This window comes from Ictidomys tridecemlineatus, chromosome 4, assembly GCF_052094955.1.
Source record: "Ictidomys tridecemlineatus isolate mIctTri1 chromosome 4, mIctTri1.hap1, whole genome shotgun sequence".
NCBI lineage: Eukaryota > Metazoa > Chordata > Mammalia > Rodentia > Sciuridae > Ictidomys > Ictidomys tridecemlineatus.
The window spans coordinates 166,339,810-166,361,194 of NC_135480.1; the positions used below are offsets into that span (position 1 = coordinate 166,339,810).

General features: G+C 32.2%; 1 long non-coding RNA gene across 1 annotated transcript; it reads right to left on the bottom strand.

Annotated features, from left to right (window-relative positions):
- Positions 1–4,056: 4,056 nt before the first annotated feature.
- On the bottom strand, positions 4,057–10,876 carry LOC144376903 (uncharacterized). Its single transcript, XR_013437258.1, has 3 exons — positions 10,783–10,876; positions 8,968–9,036; positions 4,057–5,976 (listed from the first exon to the last, which is right to left on the bottom strand). It is a non-coding gene; the product is annotated as an uncharacterized LOC144376903 (long non-coding RNA).
- Positions 10,877–21,385: the final 10,509 nt, after the last annotated feature.

Consider the following 21,385-nt stretch of genomic DNA (forward strand, 5'->3'; position numbering starts at 1 on the left):
CACCATTAATAGGAATATGCATGAATCTTTATGTCCAGCCCTGCTCAGTTCTTTCACCTTCATAACCTTATATCCAAATATTTATGATAAATCTCCATACATATATCTAAAAGGTACCACCTTGACTTGTCCCACATCAGCCAGATTGATGTTTAGGAATGTAAAATGAAACTAGGTTCAAAATAAAGGGGTTGTCATCACATTTAGAAAAACATATAATTTTTTTAAAATTTTCAGATTATACAGGGCAGATCTGGCTCTTAGCTACTATTCCTACATCATTTCTAACCACATTTTTCTTAATTTCCTCTGCTCACTATCATTTTACATATCTTTTGGACTTGACTATGACCATGCATATATAATTTATCATTTTAATGTACTTTAATAGTGCTAATAGTACTATTCCTCACTTGTATTGTGTAATTCTTTAATTGAATTCAAGTTAAGATTTGGATTAACCCAATACTCATATTTCATTTCTTTGATCACTCTTAATATTGTTGAAAATCTTCATTACTGATTTTTGAAATAGCTTATGGAATTTGATGAAGAGAGATCTTGCTGGTGCTGTTTACATCATCATTTCAGATCCAAGACAAATATCTGCAACTAAGACCACACAGGGACTTCACTGAGATAATTGGATGTACCAGCTCTAGATTCTTAAGGAATTCTGATTTTTGGTAACTTACAAGGATTCTCTGGACTTTACTTTTCACCATACATAAATTTTTAGAAGCAACTTTATTTGAAAATGTAGTTTCTAATAATGAGTGATAAAACATTTTGTTTTTACTCTACCATAAGAGTAAATTATGTCATATTTCCCCTCATAAGAAAGTTTGAGCTAAATGACTAATCAATCACAGTAAACATTTTATCTCTTAATGATATCTATTCTTTTATTTTTTTAATTTTAATTTGACTTTATTTCAATTGCTGAATATAATTATATTATATAAGTAATATATTTATATTATAAATATATTATTGCTGAATATAATTATATAATTATGTTTAGGGTAAACTTTAAAAACTATTCATAACTGGAATATATAAATTTTTAAGATATAAATTAAAGTAATTCAGCAGTTATCCTAAAATGGAGCTCATGAGTTTTTAGTAGATGACAAATTCAGTACATATCTAAGCTGTGTGATGTAGTTTTTAAAAATCACTGGATTTAAAGGTGCATTAATAAAAAAATATAATGATGCTCTAAAGGAGATATAAATAATCTCACTGTAACTTGGGCTTATTATTCAGCACTGTTCCATATAAATACTAGGGCAAGTCACATGTGTGCTTTCAAATATTCTTGTTGCAATACTAAAACAGTAAAAAAAAAAGTTTTAATTCTGTATTTTCTCTAATATATCTAAAATGTTATCATTTTAGCATATAATTAATATCAGAACAATTGTGATATTTTACTTTTTTCTATAAGTTTTAGATCCTCTTTTTATCCTTAGATCAGATCTCAATCCACATTATCTATATTTCAGATATTCAAGTGCCACATTTATCTAGTGTCCAACATACAGATCAGTTTAGTATTAGTGAACACCAATGTAAGACATAAGCACATTTAAGAAGATGTTAGAGGAAGTGAGACTCAAATTTCCATCTTATAAAATACATGGGAAATTTAAATAATGTAAACAGAGAATGGATACATCATTTCCTCTGAACTCTACTTCAGTGATTCCGTAATACAGCAGTTTAGATATTTCTATTCGCATAAACATGATTTTGTACTTTACCTCCCGCTGCAACAACTTTAAATGCTGCAAGTAAAAAGCTGCTAAAAATTACAAATTGCCACCTAAGCCTCTCTGCCTTCATGATGATAATTAGTCCTATTTTTGAAGGACCAGAAATTATTGCCAAACAATTAGATTCATCTCTAGGAAAACTTAATCTCTTTCTCTTCAAAATATGTTTTTGGAAGAAGAGAAAAATAATGTGTTTCCACTTAGAGTTGAGTTTTAGGGGTTTTACTTTTAACTTTGTCTCTAAAATTAATGAGTTGGTGAGAAATTATAAAGATGAAGAGAATGAAATGGAGCAAAAAAGGGTTTTGTGCATGTGAACTAGGAAGGCTCAGAAACACTGAACACATGCCTATACTACTTTTCTATTACTTCTTTCAGTGTAATCTTCTCATTTCTATTTATTCACCTAAAAAATTCAAACTAGAATTTGAAATAATATTTAAATCCAAAAGCAATAAATTATGCTGAGTTTTAAAAAGGATATTTCTTATTTATCTTTTGTCTTAGTCCATTCCTGCTGCCATAATAATATACCACAGTCTAGATAATTTGTAAATAATAGATGCTTGCTTTGCACATGACTAGAGCTGAGAAGTCCAAGATCAAGGTGCTAGCACATTTGGTGTCTGGTGAGGTCTTGTTTCATAGATGATGTTTTCTCACTGAAACCTCATATGACAGAGAAAGAAGAAGGTATGACTACTGTGCCTTATTGTAGTAGTAGAAGTGTATGTGTGTGGTGGGGGTGGAGCGGGGCAGAAAGACTAGGCAGCTCTCTGAAATATCTTTTCAAAGGCCTAATATTATCTATGAGGATAGCCCCCAGGTCTAATTACCTCCAAACAGCCCTACATTTTTATATCATCACCTTGGAGTTTAAGTTATAACATAGGAATTTGGGAGTGGTATATACACTCAAGCCATAGCATCTTCTTTTAATCTGTGTACGTTTTCCAAGATAGTGACAGATTATATTTGGGATATTAACTAGCACTTAACATAGGATCCAGCACAGCAGGTAACCAACATGTATTCCACATGTTAAAGATTGCTGGTTTTGTTAACAAAATATAGATTTTGAAGAAAAATTCCCTATCTTTTATCATATGTGTGTCGATTTAGACCTAATCTCTATAATGCTGGAATACAAACTATTAGGGTAAACTTTGCTGTTTCTTTCCCTGCATAAAGCAACAGAAAGACCATATCAATGCTCAAATTTATGTCACCTGGCTGTCTGCTTCATCAATATCCACGTAGACCAACAGAGCAAATAATCCTCATCATAAAAGGACTTACTTTCAAGTGGCACAAAAAGTGATAAGAAAAAAAAGTTTATATAAACATTGGGTAATAGAAACAGTAAGATATGCAGGGCTGGTAGAGTTAGAAGTAATTTAATTTAGTTTTCTTTGGTGAATGTTGAATATATACAATGAAGATAATATATCCATGAATTTTATACCACATAACACAGGAATTATTTTAATCTCCTTTGACAAACATTTTAGATTAATTGCTTTGATCATTTTGAGACAGAACTAGTTATTTCTAAGCAATATGATGAGGATTATTCCTTGTATCATTTAAAAAAATCAATTTCAATAAAACTTATCTTAAATATTGTTGCCTTTAACTTTAGCAAATCCTCTCTATTTGTCTGGGGTTTTAGATATTCAAGGCACTTTCATGTACACTTACCCATTTGATTTTCTTAACAACACTATGATTTGATGTTTATGCTGTAAGTAAAGACATTAAATACAATTTATCTTTCTGAAAAGAGAGGACTTCCTAAGAGACTGCCATAAAAATCTAGTCTTGCCTTTACCTATAAACATACCTTCACCTATCTTTGCCTTTGCCAACATCTCTCTAATCAGCATCCTGTAGACATGCTTTGCCATCTTTATGCAAAAACCCAGAAGTTCTTTCTCATAAACCTCACAATATTGATGTTAGAAGCCTGATGTGGAAAGAGAGGAAATTGTTTTCTCATATTACCTTATTGAGATCTCACATTTCTCCATCTGACACAAAACCTGATTGCAAGTTTCTACTTTGTTTCTATCTTCTACCTGCCACATGCACAAGCGCAAAATTTCACATATTGTGAAATTTTCAGCTCTGTAATGCATCATCTGTATTAATGCTACTTATACTAAAATAATAAATTCAAGATATATAGTCAGTAAAAAATAAAAATCACATAACTTCATAACCAACAAGACTAGTTAGAGCCAAGTTTAGAAATAAAACACTCTGATGCAACTTTAAGTTATCTTTCGGAATTGTATTTTGCATTGCTTTTACTCATGTCTCTTGGTATTGTTTCTGGATGCTCAGATTCAACCAGGCTTTCAGTATCACTCAGCCACCCTTTTAATTATTCCCTAGTTGACTACACTTTAAATAATTTTCGTCAGTTTGAAACTTTACTTTTAGAACACCAAATCAGCTATTCAAAATATTTGAACAACATACAATTTAATTTATGCTACTTCAACATATTATTTCTCTGCTTTATTTAAAATATATGAGCTCACTCAACTGCCTTCCTTCAACCTCATTTCCTCCCCTATACCTTGCCTCTTTTCTCTGTATCCCTTCCCTAAGATTCTAATCTGTTCCATCCTCAGACTGTTTTTCCATTGGCTTGTTAATTCTCACTCACCATTGGATTGTTCTCATCTTCCTAAGCAGAGGTAAATACATTTATAGAAAATCAAAATCCACTTGCATGTACAATAAAAATAACTTCAACAACCTTCCAACAATGTTCTTTTCTCCAGAGATTTGTATTTAAAAATATTCACTGCCCAATCCCTGGTAATGCCTTAATAATTTATAAAAAATCTAACACCGTGCCCCTTAATATCTCTTCACTAAACCTGCTGCTGCCGAGACTTCTCCCTGTATCAATTATCTATCACTGCATAACAGCCTCTCCCAGAGCATAACACTCACTTTAAGGATTACTTATTCCACATAAATGTAATTGTCAGAGGGTGCTCCTGATAAGCAGTAACCAACTGAGATGACTTCAACAGGTCTTGTTTGTCTCTGTGTGATCAGTTGACACTTGTCTGGAGGCTGGACTGTTGAGGAGAGGATAGTTGGTTGACAATTGGCTGGGACAGGAGCAGTGATCAGTTTATATTCCTTTCATTCAGCATGGCAGCTACCTAGGCTTCTTCACAGAAGGACTCCAAAAATAGTGGAAGTGTGCATGGTTTTTGAGTCCTAGATGCAATCCAGTATATTAAGATTTCTGCCACATTCCACTGACCAATGGAAGTAGCAAAAAAAAAAAAAAAAAAAAGCACAGAAATATATTCCCCCTTTTCACTGGTAGAGCTGCAGAGTACCATTATAAGGTCATAAGGTCATGGATTTAGTGATTGATGAAGAATTGGGCTATTGTTTATTTAGACTCTACAATGTTTTGCTTAAATTCTTCATTGCTTTAAACAGTTCCTTCTTTTGTCAAAGCTATCTTCTCTAGATCTTCAAGAATTACAATCTACCAGATTTCACCTTACATTGTTTTAGCCTACTCTTTTCAACCTTTTTATTTAGCCTTTGTTTGGTCGTTGAATATGTGCATTTCTCTAATTCTCTTCTTGTCCTTTATCTCTTATAAATGGGCATGTTTCTCCAATAATTATGCCATCATTATCTTCTATCTTGCTTCAGGCTCTGCTTTTAGAGAAAATGAATTAAGAAACATCCTTCTTCACAGTTTTAAATGAAATCAGACCTTATTATCTTGTAATCATTGTTCTAATTTCTTTCCTAGCATTCCTACCTCCATTTTCTTTTTCCGTTCCTGTAATTATCTACTGCCTCTGTACTATTAAAACTATCTGATTGTGGCCTGCACATATGCTGTATAATTCTACATCAATCACATGGAGAAAGCAATTTGATTTTTCTCCAATAAAATATTAATTTCTCATTTTGGAATTTAAGAACTTCTACTATTTGATGCCAGTCTATCTTATCCAGCTTATATAAAATCCTATACACCTTTCCCTTTCATCATATTATAATCTCTTTATTCCTCACATGTACCCTATTGATAGCCATCATTCATGTTCTCTCAGACTTGAATAACCATCTCATGAGGTCTACTACCGAGGTCCAGCCCAGGCAGGGGGGAGTGAGGGTCCAGGGGGTCCTGAAGGAGGAGTGGCGTCTGCAAAAGAAGAAGAGTCCGGATGACAGGTTGCAAGTTACCAGCAACCTCCAGAAGACATCTCTCTACCCCTGGAGGGACTTTTATTTTTATACCTTTTGTACATGTGCTTTTTCAGGGAGTTAATGGATAGCTTCAAAGCCCGAAACTTCTTTGATTTACATAATTTTCAAGAATTACAATCTTTTCTGACATACATTGATTATCTAAGATATTGAATACATTGTTCAAAATAACCTTAGACAGTCATGATTAAACTTTTATGTTTTAACCTCAATCACTAGGTGCTAGGCGACGCAACTAGACTACATGACTCCTGACCTATTTTTTACTTCTAACTTTAAAGCATACCTATAATTATTTCATTAACCTTTAACTTTAAAGCATACTTATGATTATTGATAAGCTTTCTTACTTCTAAACTAAAATCCCAGTAAAACACACTTAAAGTAATGAAAGTCTATTATTTAAAAGCCTACTATTCTGAAGTGCCTCTAAAATATATCTATGTTAATTTTACATTATTTTATTTTTAATTTCCAAGGTAATTTCCTTTTTTTATATGACCTATTCAACTGCTTTCTTAAAGAACTTCCTTGATCCTTGGTCAAAGCACACCAATTCTTATGTCTCTATAATCTTTAACTAAAGGGCAGGCTTTACACCTCAACTCATTTGTCATTTATATTAACTATGTGTTTTCCATTTTCATCATAAGTTTCTGTGTAAGTAAAGGAGGGTCTATTGGTTGGGGAATGTATTTTTATTAGCCTCTTTTCCTTGAGGGGATACCATAAGCTACATACGGTAGTCCTGGTACTGTTGGGACAGCAATTGTTTTTCTATAGCTAGGCTATTGTACAGGTTGTGGCTTTAGGATGGGGTTGGGGGTGGGGCTAGTGTAAATTGTTAACCATGAGATAAATATTTCTTGTTGCTCAGGCTTGAAGAATAACACTATTGTTTGTATCCTGAGAGAAACTGAAATGCACCTCATGGCCTGTCTCAATTGGATCCTTAGTCTCATTCTGGGAAGTTTCTTACAATCTCAGGCAATGTGTACTTTTATTATTGATTGACATATGCCCTGTTATCCTTATCATGAGTATCATAAACAAAACACTTAACATTCCTAATGGGTCTAGTTTCCAGATGGTGAGGCCTTGCCATAGCATCCCCCACGCTGTGACCCTGTCAGACAGCGGGTGCAGGAACGCCTTCACGAAAATTCTGTTCTTCCTAGTTTATGGAGTTAATATCATCATCCCCTTGGTCTTGTATTTCATATTATATTTCTGAATCTCTGCATTGGATATTAAATATTTTAAGTGATTAAATGGTTTCAGAGATTATATTAACAGTGGTCAGGCATTTTATGAATGAGTTATTAAAAATAATAAGTATCTATTGAATGGTATTAAATCTTTTATATATGATTTTTTAAAAAAACTTGAGAATTAATGTCTCAGATTCTTGCCAATTTTTATAAACCTAACTTTGTACATTTAAATTCAGAATTAGTTAAAGAAAATATCAAATAGATGAATTGAACAAGATCAAATTTTGAGATATGTCCTTTAGTTCAATGGAATTTTCAACATGTATTAAATGAAATATAATAAAATTTAAAGCATAAAATAAATAATTAGCATCAGTAGTCACTGTATGTATGCTGAATCAATCAAGTTTCCCATAGGAAACAGATTGGTCACCTAAAATGATCAATTTAAAATAATTAAATAAGAATTTATTTATGAAGAATTGAGTAGGGTTTGGGATACTAAAAGAGACAAAGTATTGCCCTGAAGATAGGAAGAGGATGTTCACAACTTCTTGTCTAGAAATGGTATGGGGCTGGAGCATTCATTAGAATCTAAAAACAGAGGACTCTGAGGAGAGCTGTGACCTTGGATAGAATGATAAACTAATGAAGGGCAAATCCAGACTTACAACTCCTGTTCCTTCTGATAGCAAATCCAACCAAAGACCAACCTGGCCCCAGGTCCAAGGAAACAAGAAAGACCAATAATGCGATAATATAGAGTAGAATGTAAGGGATAGATAATGAATATGGGAAACAAAGTTTTGATTTCTAGTTATCATGTATTGGACATTTTATTTTCATTTGGCTCATGTTTTTTGGTCATGAACCTCAGTTTCAGGAGCATAATTCATACAAATGTGTTTTATCAAGAAATATATTGGTTGGTTTATTAAAAATATGAAAACTTATTTTTTTAGTTAAAGGGAGTTAGTATGTCCAATTATTTTGTATTTTTGAAGAAATTAAACTTCTACAACAATAATATGAAAAAAGCCATTGTGAAAGAGAGTAGTTTCAGAAACCTTTTTGATTATAGCTTTCTGCTTGAGTACATAATCAACTTCACAGTCAGATATTTTCAAGTCTTAGAATTATTAGTATTACCGATTTGCCTTATTAAAAGCATAAAAGTGCTTTTATTCTTCTCAGAAAATGTTATGAAGCACACAGATTCAATAATATAACCTTTTGGATTTGCAGGTTAATTTGGTGCATCCTCTTATGTTTGATAGGTACCAACATGTCCTGGGTTCCCACTTGAAATATAAAAAAGGCCAAGCAAAGAGACTTATACCAAAAAGATTCCGAGAAATTAGTGCTCATCCTCAAGAAACAGTAAGATTAAACAAATTTAAAAATCTAAAATAATTTTAATAACTAATACTTTTTGTACTAAAAGCCAAAGAACATAAATAAATTACGCCTTATCAATAATTTTCTTACCTTGGTATTCTATAAGGTCTAAGACTCATAAAAGGCAAACCCTACAACTAAGCTTTTTAACTCCCTATCTTCAGTCTCTACAAGGATCTATAAAATGTTGTTAAACACACACCACAATTTACACATTATTTACTATAGTAAGAACACATTAGAACTCATACAAAAGAATAATTTTTAAAAGATAATATAAACAAAAATGTAAAAAAAGATCAATAGTTTTTTACCTGTTTTTCATTATATCTGTATATTCTGCTTCAAAGATTATTGGTCTGTAGGATATTCTAGTTTATCCTCTGAAATCAAACAAATTTGACTTTCTTAATGTTCATTATACAGGCAGAGAAACCCAAAGCTCCTAAAAAAAGTCTAGATTCAAGGATGAATGAAGAAAAAGGACAAATTTTTTATACAAGGCATTTTCAAGGAAAAAATTATAGGATTTAATGACTGTTTAAATATAAGAACCATTAAAGAAGAAGTTCAGAATCATTTCTATATTTATTTATTTATTTATTTGTTTATTTATTTTTCTTCAGTAGTTAAACAAATGCTGATTACTTAAATTATGAAATAAAATAGATGGGAAGCCTAAGTTTATTACTATTAATTTGAAAATGCCTTCATGTTTGTTGGCTATTCTGTTTTTCTCTAATACAGAGGATTCTTTAAGTCTTTTGCCTCTTTTGGGTCTGGTGTGCTTTTCTTATTGATTTACGGGAGTTCCCAATATATTGAGATATTGATTAATATTTTGTTCATTTTATATTTTCTTTTTATCTTCTTCACTTATTATAGACTATTCAACTGTGCTAACTTTTGAGAAAATAGTTTCTTTAGTCAAATCAAGAGCTTTTTAATTTGAAGAATGTTGTTTAATGAAGGTTTTACCATCATAAGTCATAAATGGATATTCCAAAACTGTTTCTTAATATTTTATAAAAGTTATCTTTTAAACTTAAGTTTTTAATCAAATGTAAAAACAGTATATATGTGATATAAGGTGTCAGGCAAAAATAATTTTATAATTTTCCCATTTGTATAATCACTTTTTACTGTAGTTCTATTGAAAAGTTCATCTTTTTTTTCCACTAAACTTCAAAAGAAAATTCTTCTACAAACTAAGTTTGCATACAGATGTGGGTATGGTTCTGCCTTCCTATTCTACTCCTGCAGTCATCCACACAGCACAAAAGATACTGTATGATTGCTAAAATGTTGCAATAGAACATGTTTCAGTTTTCCATTTATTATATAGTTCTGATTTTGCTTCAGAAAGCATTCTTGTGCTTCTTTTCTGTCAGTGTGTCTGACTATTCAAAGAAATTCACTATCCTGACTTTTTATAATATAGCTGAGTTTTAAGTCTTTGTTATCTGATATAAATTGAATCATAGACTGTTTTGTGTGTATGCTTTGGCTTCTTTTGATCAATTTTGTGTTTGTGAGAACTCCATCTTTTGTGTGTCATTGTAAAGTCATTGTTATCATTGTATAATATTCCATTTTCATTGTTATTAAGGAAATTCCCTAACTTGAACTAACTTAAAGTATAAGAAAATGTGCTTTGTTACAATACTGGAAGCCAAAAGTAAGACACATTGCAGGCATGACAACTAAATCTTCATTGATATCTTTAAGAAATAACTTTTCTTCTATCTTTCTGTTCTGTCATTTTTGTGATCACAAGGTGACTATATATTGCCCTCTGTGTTCTGAAAAGTACAAAGAAAACCTCTCCCCAGTCAAGGAATATAAACCTTTGTCTACAAAAAGACATTTTCATCATGAAAATTAGCAAAATTTTCAAAGTTCTGTTCTCTTCAATATCATCTATCCATCTGTCCCCAAAAGTAACACATGTAAAAATTACAAAATTTAATAACAGCCACACAAAGAGTAAAAAACAAAACCTTTTTTATGGAATAATTTTAATAGCCAAAAGAAAAACCACAAAACTAGGAAACTGAAGATCATTCACAACAGACTTCATAGAAAAAAACAAGAAGCTTTTCAGTTAAAATCAGAAACAAATTACTTACTATTTCATCACTATTATTTAATGTTTGTTTGTTTTCTGGAAGCATTTCTTCGTGAAATTAAACAACAATAATATGAACAACAGGAAAAAAGTCTACAAATGGAGAAAAAAGAAAAACTTTCATTATGATCAAGTTCATAACCCACTTGAATCAAATGTATGAAATATAATATGTCAAGAGCTTTGTAATGTTTTGAACAACCAATAATAAAAATAAATAAATAAATAAATTCAATAAAACAATAAAAAAGAGATGTGATCATAGACCTAAAAAGTTAAGAAGATAAAATTTTCAAAATTTAGTTTACAAAACAAGAGAATTAAGCAATTTTAATTTAAAAATTAAAATATTTTCTTTCTATGTTCATATTTTAAATCATTCAGAATTTGGAACAGCACAAAGAATAGCATTTGTATTAGCAACTTAAAAATCAGTACACTAAATAATGACACCAATTAAAATACCCAATATCCATGTAAAGAAAATTTCACATACTTGTGGGAGACAGAAAAGGAAAATGGCTTGAACAAATGAAGAGATCACGCTCATTGATAGATAGATTCATTATCAATATCAATTCTCTCTAAATTAAACTTTGAATTTAATTCAATTCAAATAAAAAGGACAACAGGATATTTTATTTCAGAACTATAATTGTGATAATTTGTCTAAAATATGCGAAATTAGGAAAAATGTTATAAAATGTACTGAAGGGTTTTACCATTGCTAAAAGGAAATATTTTATAAAGTCATAATGTTTAATCAATATGGTACAGCTACATAAATAGACTGAAAGATTCAGAGAAGAGAGGGCCAGAAATGAAGAAAAAAGGCAATTTTATAATTTTGTTAGGAAAAATGAATTAATCAACAAAATTTGATTAATTTTTTAATTAATTTTGAGTGTTTTGATAAAGTTGGGTCCCTATACCAAAACTGAACTCAAAGTAATTTCAAATGAATCAGATTTTTCAAGATTTTACATATTTATATAAAATCTACAAATCATAGAAGACTGAAAAATTGATCACATGAAAATTTGTAGATTAAAAGCAGCATGAAATTAGGAGATTTTAGGAAAAAAATACTATTTGCACAGTCACCCTTCAGCACTCCCAAAGGTTCACATGAAAGGAAATATAAATGTCTCTAAAGTATAATCTATGTGAATGTCAACTTCTAAAGCAGTATAAATGGTGGTTTTAGCTTAATCTCTGTTGTTATGGGAGACATGCAATTTAAAACATACAATGTTAACCACATTTTTCATCAGTGATATAGCTAAAGACAAATATTTGGTACTATATTACCTGGCAAAAATATAAAAAACAGGCAGTGGCAAAGCTTTTTTGTTGACATATTATCAGTATGAATTCTGAAGAGAGTAATTTGCTATTGTCTTTTGCAATTAACACTGCATATGCACTGGTCATGGTGACTTGACATATGCATGTAATTCCAGCATCTCTGGGAGGCTGAGGCAGGAGGATAACAAGTTCAAAGCCAGCTCAGCAATTTAGCAAGGCCTTAAGCAACTTAGCAAGACCCTATCTCAAAATAAAACATAACAAGGCCTAGGGATGCGGCTCAATGGTTAAGTGCCCCTGGGTTTAGTGTATGGTACAAAAACAAACAAACAAAAAAATAACAATAAACAAAAAACTGCAGATCCTTTTTCATCTAAAAACACCTTTATATGAATTTATCACAGACATGTATTCATAGAAATACAAAATAAAAAATATGTATAAAAATTTGTAGTGCAGCATTGCCATAAAGAGCAAAAGTTAATACAATTCAATGAAAAGAATGAGGCAGGCACCTGGGAAGGTCCTGATTAATATCCACATAATAGCTCTGCTTCTGCTTGTATTTGATGGTAAGTAAATATTCCCTCTTCTTTGCCTTGTACAACTGCAAGAATGATGATTCTAGATACTAACAAGCAAATTATTTTATGATCCAGGTATTGAAACATTATCGTTATACATAATTGGATTCAATTTGACAAAGTCAAACATATATGGAATTTGATATACTTCATTTTAGTCCCTGTTGTCCTCCCTCCTAACTTTCTTTCCCCTCCTCCTACTCCCATTCTCCTTCCTGTACTCCATTGATCTTCCTTTCATTCCTTTAATTTTTGTTTGTTTTATAACAGGTTTCATTCACTTTATTTTTCTTGCATAAAAACCCCCATGTTGTAGCCATAGCTGGAGCCTGGGTCCACTGCACAGATTCTCTAGTGTGAATTTTCACAAGATGGTCTCTGAATTCCTGATAGGGAGATTTGGTGAACAGTTTCTTTCCAGAAATTGGGGGTCAGGTAACTGTATGTCTTAGACACAGCATAAAAGGCTGCATTGGCTAGAGAAGAGAAATAGCCAAAGAAGATTGGTGACTTGAAAGGAGAGAAGCCTCCCACCCCTAGACCAGAAGCCATTGAACTCCTAGCAACTGAGAGTCCACTTTGGGACAGGTCTTCAGGGCATAGGACAGCCTTCCTCTCATTCCTTTAGAATAGGCCAGGTACACAATGGGCCTGTGTGATTCAGTGGAGCTGAGAAAGGGGTGTTTATTTGTTTTTGATTCGTGCTTATTACATATACAAAAAGGTTAAATACCCTGGGTTATACTTATGTATGCACACAGCATGAGTCTGTTCAAATCTTTCTACATTTCCTCCCCTTTCCAGTTCCTCCTCCCTCATTCTCAAATCTCATTCTTCTACTCCACTGAAATTCCCTATATCTTCATAATATCAAATCCCGCTACACATAATTTTTTTCCTTATTTTGCTGTAGGTTCCATATATAAGAGAAAACATTTGACCCTTGACTTCTGAGTCTGGTTTATTTCATGATGTTCTCTGTTTCCATCTATGTACCAGGAAATGCCATAATTTTAATCTTTACGCTGAATAAAATTTCAATGTGTATATAGGCCACATTTCTTAATTCATTCATCTATGTATGAGTGGACCTTTTTCCCCCACATCCTCTTCAGCATTTATTATTATTCATATTCTTGATAATTGTAGTTCTGACTAGTGTGAGATGAAATTTCAGTGCAGTTTAAATGTGCATTTTCTTTCCTAATTGCTAATGATGTTGAATATTTTTTTCATATATTTGTTGGCCATTTATATTTATTCTTTTGAAAAATGTCTGATTAGATTCTTTTACCCATTTATATGTTGGGCTATTTGTTTTTTTTTTTTTTCTTGCGGGACAGCGTTAAACTTTTTGAGTTCTTTACATATTGTGGATATTAATCCCCTGTCAGAGAAACATCTGGCAAAGATTTTCTCTCATTCTGTAGACACATCCCCTTTGATGTGCAGAAGTTTAATTTGATGCTCCTCCATTTTTTGATTCTTGGTTTTATTTCTTGAGCCTTAAGGGTCTTGTTAAGGAAGTTGGTGCCTGCACCAATATATAGAGTGTTGGCTTTATATTTTCTTATAGCAGTTGCAGTTTCTGGTCTAATTTCTAAGTGTTTCATTTGCTTTGATTTGACTTTTGCGCGGAATAAGAGATAGGGATCAAATTTTATTCTTCTGTATATGTATATCCAGTTTTCCCAGCATCATTTGTTGAAAAGACTATCTTTTCTCTGAGATATATTTTTGGTATCTTTGTCAAGTATCAGATGAGTGTAAATATGAGGGGTTTTCTCTGTGTTTTTTATTCCATTGGTCTTTATGTCTATTTTGATGCAAATGCCATGCTGTTTGTTAGTTAGTTTGTTTGTTTGTTTTTACTGTAGATCTGTAGTATGATTTTAAATCAGACATTGAGATGCCTCCTGTATTGCTCTTCATGCTGTTTGTTTGTTTTTACTGTAGATCTGTAGTATGATTTTAAATCAGACATTGAGATGCCTCCTGTATTGCTTTTCATGCTCAGAATTGCTTTGGCTACTCTGGTTCTCTTATTCTTCAAGATGAATTTAATTACTGGTTTTTCTAGTTCTATGAAGAATGTCATTAGTAGTTTGATTCAATGAATCTGTAAATGGCTTTTGGTAGTATGGCTGTTTTGACAAAATTAATTTTACCTATTCAAGATCATGGGAGGTCTTTACATCCTCTAAGGCCTTCTTCAATTTTTTTCTTAGTGTTGTATAAATTTCATTTAGAGATCTTTCACATCTCTGGTTAGAATAACTCCCAAGGATTTTTTTTTTTTGAGGTTATTGTGAATGAGATGTTTTCCTGATTTCTTTTTCAACAGAATCACTGTTGGAGTACAGGAAAGTAATTGGTTTTATGAAGGGTGATCTTGTAACCTGTTACTTTGCTGAATTCATTTGTCAGCTCTAGAATTCTTCTGGTAGAATTTGATGGCCTCTAGATATAAGATCACGTCATCAGCAACGAGAGACAGTTTGACTTCTTCTTTTCTTGTTTCTGTTCCTTTAATTTTCTTCTCTTGCCTAATTGCTCTGGCTAGAGTTTGGGGAACTGTATTGAACAGAAGTGGTGAAAGTAGACATCATTTTCTTTTTCCTGATTTTAGAGGAAATGTTTTCAGTTTTTCTCTGTTCAGTATGATGTTAGCTTTTGGTTTGTCTTATTTAACCTTTTTAATGTTGAGGCAACTCTGTTCTATCCCTAGTTTCTCCAGTGTTTTTTAACATGAAAGAGTGCTGAATTTTATCAAAGGCTTTTTCTGCATCTATTGAAATGATCTTATGATTCTTGTATAGTTCTTTTTAAGTGGTGAATTACATTTGATGTTGGTATGTTGAACCAATCTCACAAACCTGGGATCAAACCCACTTGATCATAATGTATTTTCTCTTAATGTGCTTTTGAATATGGTTTGCAGATATTTTGTTAAGAATTTTTTGCATCTATGTTCACCAGTGATGATGGTCTGTAGTTTTCTTTCCTTGGTGTGTTTTTGTCTGGTTTTGGTATTAGAGTTATACTGGCTTCATACAATGTATTTTGGAGTGTTCTCTCCCTTTTGATTTCATAGAATAATTTGAGAAAGACTGATGCTAATTCTTGAAAGGTGTGGTAGAACTCAGCTGAGAATTCACATGGTCCTGGGCTTTTCTTTGTTGGTAGACTTTTAATTGCTGTTTCATTACTTGGTATTGGTCTGTTTATATATATATATATATATATATATATATATAATATTCTATACACATGGTACCTGCCCAGTTCAGTTCAATTTGGGCAGGTACCATGTGTATAGAATATTGTCAATACCTTCTAGACTTTCTAGTTATGAAGTATAATTTTTCAAAATAGTTTCTAATGATCCTGTGGATTTCAGAAGTGTTCATGGTGATATCTTCTTTATCCTTTCTGTTTATTTGGGTCCTCTCTTTCTTTTGGATAGTTTGACAAAGGGTTTATCAATCATATTTATCTACTAAAAGAAACACCTCTATTTTTTTATTCTCAATTTCATTATTTGTGGCTGTGATTTTAATTGATTCCAGTTTCCTACTGATTTTGGAATTAGTTTGTTTTTCCTTTTCTTAGGTCTTGAAATGCAACCTAGCTTATTTATTTGGAATCTATTGTTTAATGTAGGTACTCAATGCTATTAATTTTCCTCTTAGAACTGCTTTCATATGGTCACAGAGATTTTGATATGTTGTATCTCTGTTTTCATTTGTTTCTAAGAATTTATTTTTTTCTCTCATTTCTTCTATGGTCCATTCTTCACTTAAAATGAGTATTTTTCAATATTCATGTGTATATATGGTTCTTATTATGTTTCTTGCTACTGATTTCTATCTTCATCTCATTATGATCTGATAGGATGCATGGGATTATTTCATGTTCTTTGTATTTGCTAAGACTTATATTGTGATCTAAAATATCATCTACTTTAGAATACTTTTCTGAGCTGCTGAGAAGGTGAGTTTAGGTGTTTTGGTATGAAATATTTTGTAGATGTATATTAGGTCTGCTTGATTTGTAGTATCATTTAGGTTGGGAATATCTTTATTGATTTTATGTTTGGATGACCTGTCTATTGATGATAAGGGTGTGTTGAAATCACTCAGTATTATTATATTGGGATCTATCTTGGATTTAATGTTAGGAAGAATTTTTAAATTCATTAACATTTGGGGCTAATGTATTACATATTATTAAGTCTTCTTGTTGGATTGTTCCCTATATTAATAAATAATGGCATTTTTGTCTCTTCTGATTAAGCTTTGCTTAAAATCTACTTTGTCTGACATGAGAATAGTTACTCTTGCTTGTTTTGAAAACTCCATTTGTATGAAATATTTTTTCCATCCTTCTATTTTCAGCAAGTGTGTGTTTTTGCCTATGAGATGAGTTTCTTGCAAAGAGTACATAGTTGGATTTGTTTTTTCAAGTCTAGTCTGCCAATCAATTTCTTAATTGGAAAGTTGAGAGCATTTAAATTCAATGTCATTATACATATGTGTGTGTTATGCCATGCCATTTTGATTTGTTTAATTCTGACTTGATTTTCATTTAAGTGGTTGCACTTTTAGTGGTCTTCATCAGTTTGGTAGATTTGGCACTTATTTGAATAGAAATATATCTTTGAATATTCTTTGTAGTGATAGCTTAGTGATCAAAAACTCTAGTAGTTTAGTTTTGTCAGAGAACATGTTTATTTTTCATCTATTTTGAAAGATAACTTTGCTGGATATTGCTATTTTGGCTGACAATTATTTCTTTTAGATATTGCAATATTTCATTCTAATTCCTCCTTGATTTTAGGGTCTAAGATGAGAAGTCAGAAGTAAACTTTACTGGTTTGCCTGTAAATGTAACCTGATGTTTTTCTCTAACAGTTTTTAATATTCTTTCCTATTTTCTATGTTAGGAATTTTGATTACGATGCACCATGGAGAGGTTCTATTCTGATATTTTCTATTTAGTGTCTTATAAGCCTTCTGTATTTTGTTGTCTTTCTCATTTCTAATATGGGGGGGCAGGAATTCTGTTACTGTTCTATATAAGTTGCTCTTAATGCCTTTAATTTGTATCTCCATATTATCCTATATTCCAATGACTCTTAAGTTTGTCCTCTTGATGCTATCCCAGAATTCTGATCATGATCTTTTACTTTTTTTTCCTTTACTCCATAGTTGGGTATTCAAGTTCATATACCTTGTGTCCGAGACCTAAAGTTCTGTCTTTACGGCCTGACATTCTTTTTTTTTTTTCTACACATTTTCAAGTTAATTTTTCTACACTTTCAAGTGAATTTTTGATTCCTTTTGTCTTTCATTTGCAGGAGTTCTGATTTGTTTTTTTTTTCATTATTTCCATTTCTTTATTGAAATGGTTTTTTATCTCCTGTATTTCCTCTCTTAATTCATCCCTTAGATCTTCTTTGAGTTCATCAAACATTTTAAGAATCAGTTTTTTATAGTCTTTCTCTGGAATTTCATCTAATTCCATAGCTGTGAAATCCTTTGTTGGGGTATTGTCAATTTTGGGGGGAGATTTGCTTGCCTATATCATCATGTATTCAGAGGTCTTGGACTTGCACATAAATTGATACGAATTTCCCTTCCTCTTTTATACATTTGTCCTTTTGTGTATAATTACCTTTTTTGTCCTGGAACTTTTCAGGAAGTTCAGATGTCCAGGACATCTCTCTTTCTCCTCCATATTCCAGGAGTGAAATACATCTAGGAGTGCAAACTGAGGTCCCTCTCTTGTTACTACTCCATGGGGCCTGATTGTTGATCATAGGTTGCTGTCTCCCAGTTAAATGTGTTGAAGTATTATTAAGGCTAAGGTAGGGCCAAGTAATGCATTGGATGAGATTTGCTGTTGTTTGCCTGAGTTTTGTATATTTTTTCATCAAGACACCTATTTGGCAACTTAAAGTGTTCCAGTCACTTTCCATCCATTCTTAGAGGAAGGTGGAAGCCAGGAATAACAATAATATTGGCAACAGATGTACAGCCTCTGTTTTCTAACTTGATATCTGTTACACTAATTGTCACCTATGTAGGAATAATGGAGTCAGTACTTAACATAAGCACTAATAATAAAATTCATGAAGTAGATTAGGCATAAAGATCAGGTATCTTTTACATCATCCACTGTATTAATAATCACAAAAACATGAATGGGATGGGATAGAAATTACATATGCAATATAATTATTTTAATAGAAGTATCATTTCTTAAGTGAAGGGAATATAGAGGGGTAGGAAGGCAAGAGAACATCTGAAATATTTGAAAAGTGAACAGATGAAAGGTAGTGATGATAGCTATAGGAGGAAGAATACAAATATAAGAAATGTAATTTTTAAAAAAGCAGGAGAAGAGGGAACAGGAAATTTTGAGTATTAGTGGATGTTAAAAGTGAAGAAGCAGCAATAAGAGGGACAAAAAACAAGGTACAAACAAATGTAAGATCAAAATAACACGAATCTACATATAATTATGTACCATCTACTCAAAGCAAAGCTAAACAATAAACAAATGAAGAAGAAAGTAACTAAAATGAAAGTAAAATTATAGTAACACATATATTTGAGCCTATCTGCACAGTGGGACACACACACACACACACACACACACACACACACATACACACAATCTTACAGAATTTTTTTAGAGTTAAAAAATAAGAAAATATGATAAAATGATTTTAAAGAATTTTTTAAAGATTAAAGAAAAACATAAAAAATAGGGATACATATGAGGAGGTAGAAACACTTAAGGAAAACAAACAAAAAACAAACTCATTTATGCTGAGTGGGTCAAAACTGGTGACAAGAATAAATTCTCATTTTTTGTATTTATTTCTACGGTATATAACCCTTGGGTTAAGGACTAAGGATTGTTAAATTTATGTGTTCCTCACCTAGCTGCCAGTCATTGTGTCTAAGAGCCAATTCTGATTGTAGAAACTCTCAGCTTCCCATCTCCTAGTATAGGCTGGGATAGACTGGTAAATGCTGACAAACTGTATATTCTTGTAGTGTGGTTGGTGCAGACTTCCAAATTGAAAGCTGCAGCAGCTGAGGTTTGGTCTTAGTTGACCCTTGAAACTCTGTCTTTGTTTTTTTTTTTTTTTTTTTGATATTTAATACACGCCCCTGTTGACAAGGAGATGTTGATCTCTGTGGGATGTCTGGAGCACCAGGAACCAAGGGATGTGGCTGTATGCTCTCAGCACAGTTTTCTTTACACCTATCTCAGTCACTGTGGTCCAGGAAGACTCTGGGGCTCATACTAAGGTACTGATGGGTCTGCTGGCAACTTCCTTTATGAGTTCCCAAACTCCTGTCTCTGATGGTAGCCTCACAGCATTGATAAATGATTCCTATGCCAGCAAACCCAGTTCCTGCCCAACTATCTGCCCACAGGCCAAGCAATTTTGGTTGCTTTTTCACTCAACAACCTCCCCCACTGCCTCTGCGTCCATAAAGATCAGTCTCCTTCTCTAGTCCACAGGTTCCTCAAGGACTCTTTTTTTCCTTTTTCTGCCATACTTTTGCCTCTTGCCTGTGCTTCTGCTATTGCTGCTCCTAGCCAAGCAGGTGCCATTTCTAACATATTATATCTTATTTTATGCTCAAAGTTTCTGAGTGTCTGTGTCTGTACGGTTTCTTTTACTGTCTAGTTTTCAATTTCAGTGAGTTCCCTTAGTTACCTACATTGCTAAGGAATAGCATTTCTACTTTTTTAAGTTTGGTGCTAAGTAACTGCTGGGAAGTGCACTCTTCCTTTAGTTTACCATCTTTTTGAAATCTGTTGATACAGGGTTAAAGATATGGGGATATAGGTTTTACATGGACAGTTGACAGAGGTAGATTCAAATGTTTTCTTAGCTGAGTCATACAAAGAAAATAGTGCAAAGATATTGCATATATGTTAGTATCTTAATGGGGAGATTAATATAGCATTTCACTAAATATATTTTGGTGTAAAAAAAAAAAAGAGAGAGAGATCTAAATGATTCCTATGCCAGCAAACCCAGTTCCTGCCCAAATATCTGCCCACATTCTATGTAATGGACTGGATGTTTATGTTCCTCTCAAAGTTTATATGTTGAAATCCTAATCCCAATATGCTGGAATTGGGAGGTGAGGCATTTGAGAGGTAACTGGTTCACAAATGGGAAGACCTCATGAACAGGATTAGTGGCTAAAGCTCTCACTTTCTGAGATGTGAGGATTATATGAAGAGTAGGCATTATGTTGACCTATATTCTCATCTCCATTCTATTCTGAACCAACTTTCTTCAACTACTTGTTTCTGTCCTCATCTTTCTATAAGCATTTGCCTTTTATTTCCATGTTGTCTTGAAGAACATAGATTAAAATGTGAAGAAACAGAATAAACATCAATAGAAAATAGGATTATCAATATTAACAAGATAATTACAATTTATTTAATATAATATTTTTAATTATAACTATAATAGGATTATAATAGTATTCTTCTATCATCCAATAATGCTCTTGAAACTTTTGAAACACACATTTAATCTGGGAACACAATGAAAAAAAACACCAGAAATCAGTTATGATTAGAGAAATTATGTTTAACAAAATGATACTGAGAAAAATATGAGAAATAAATATAAGCTATACTATTTAATTATTCAGCATACTTAAGACT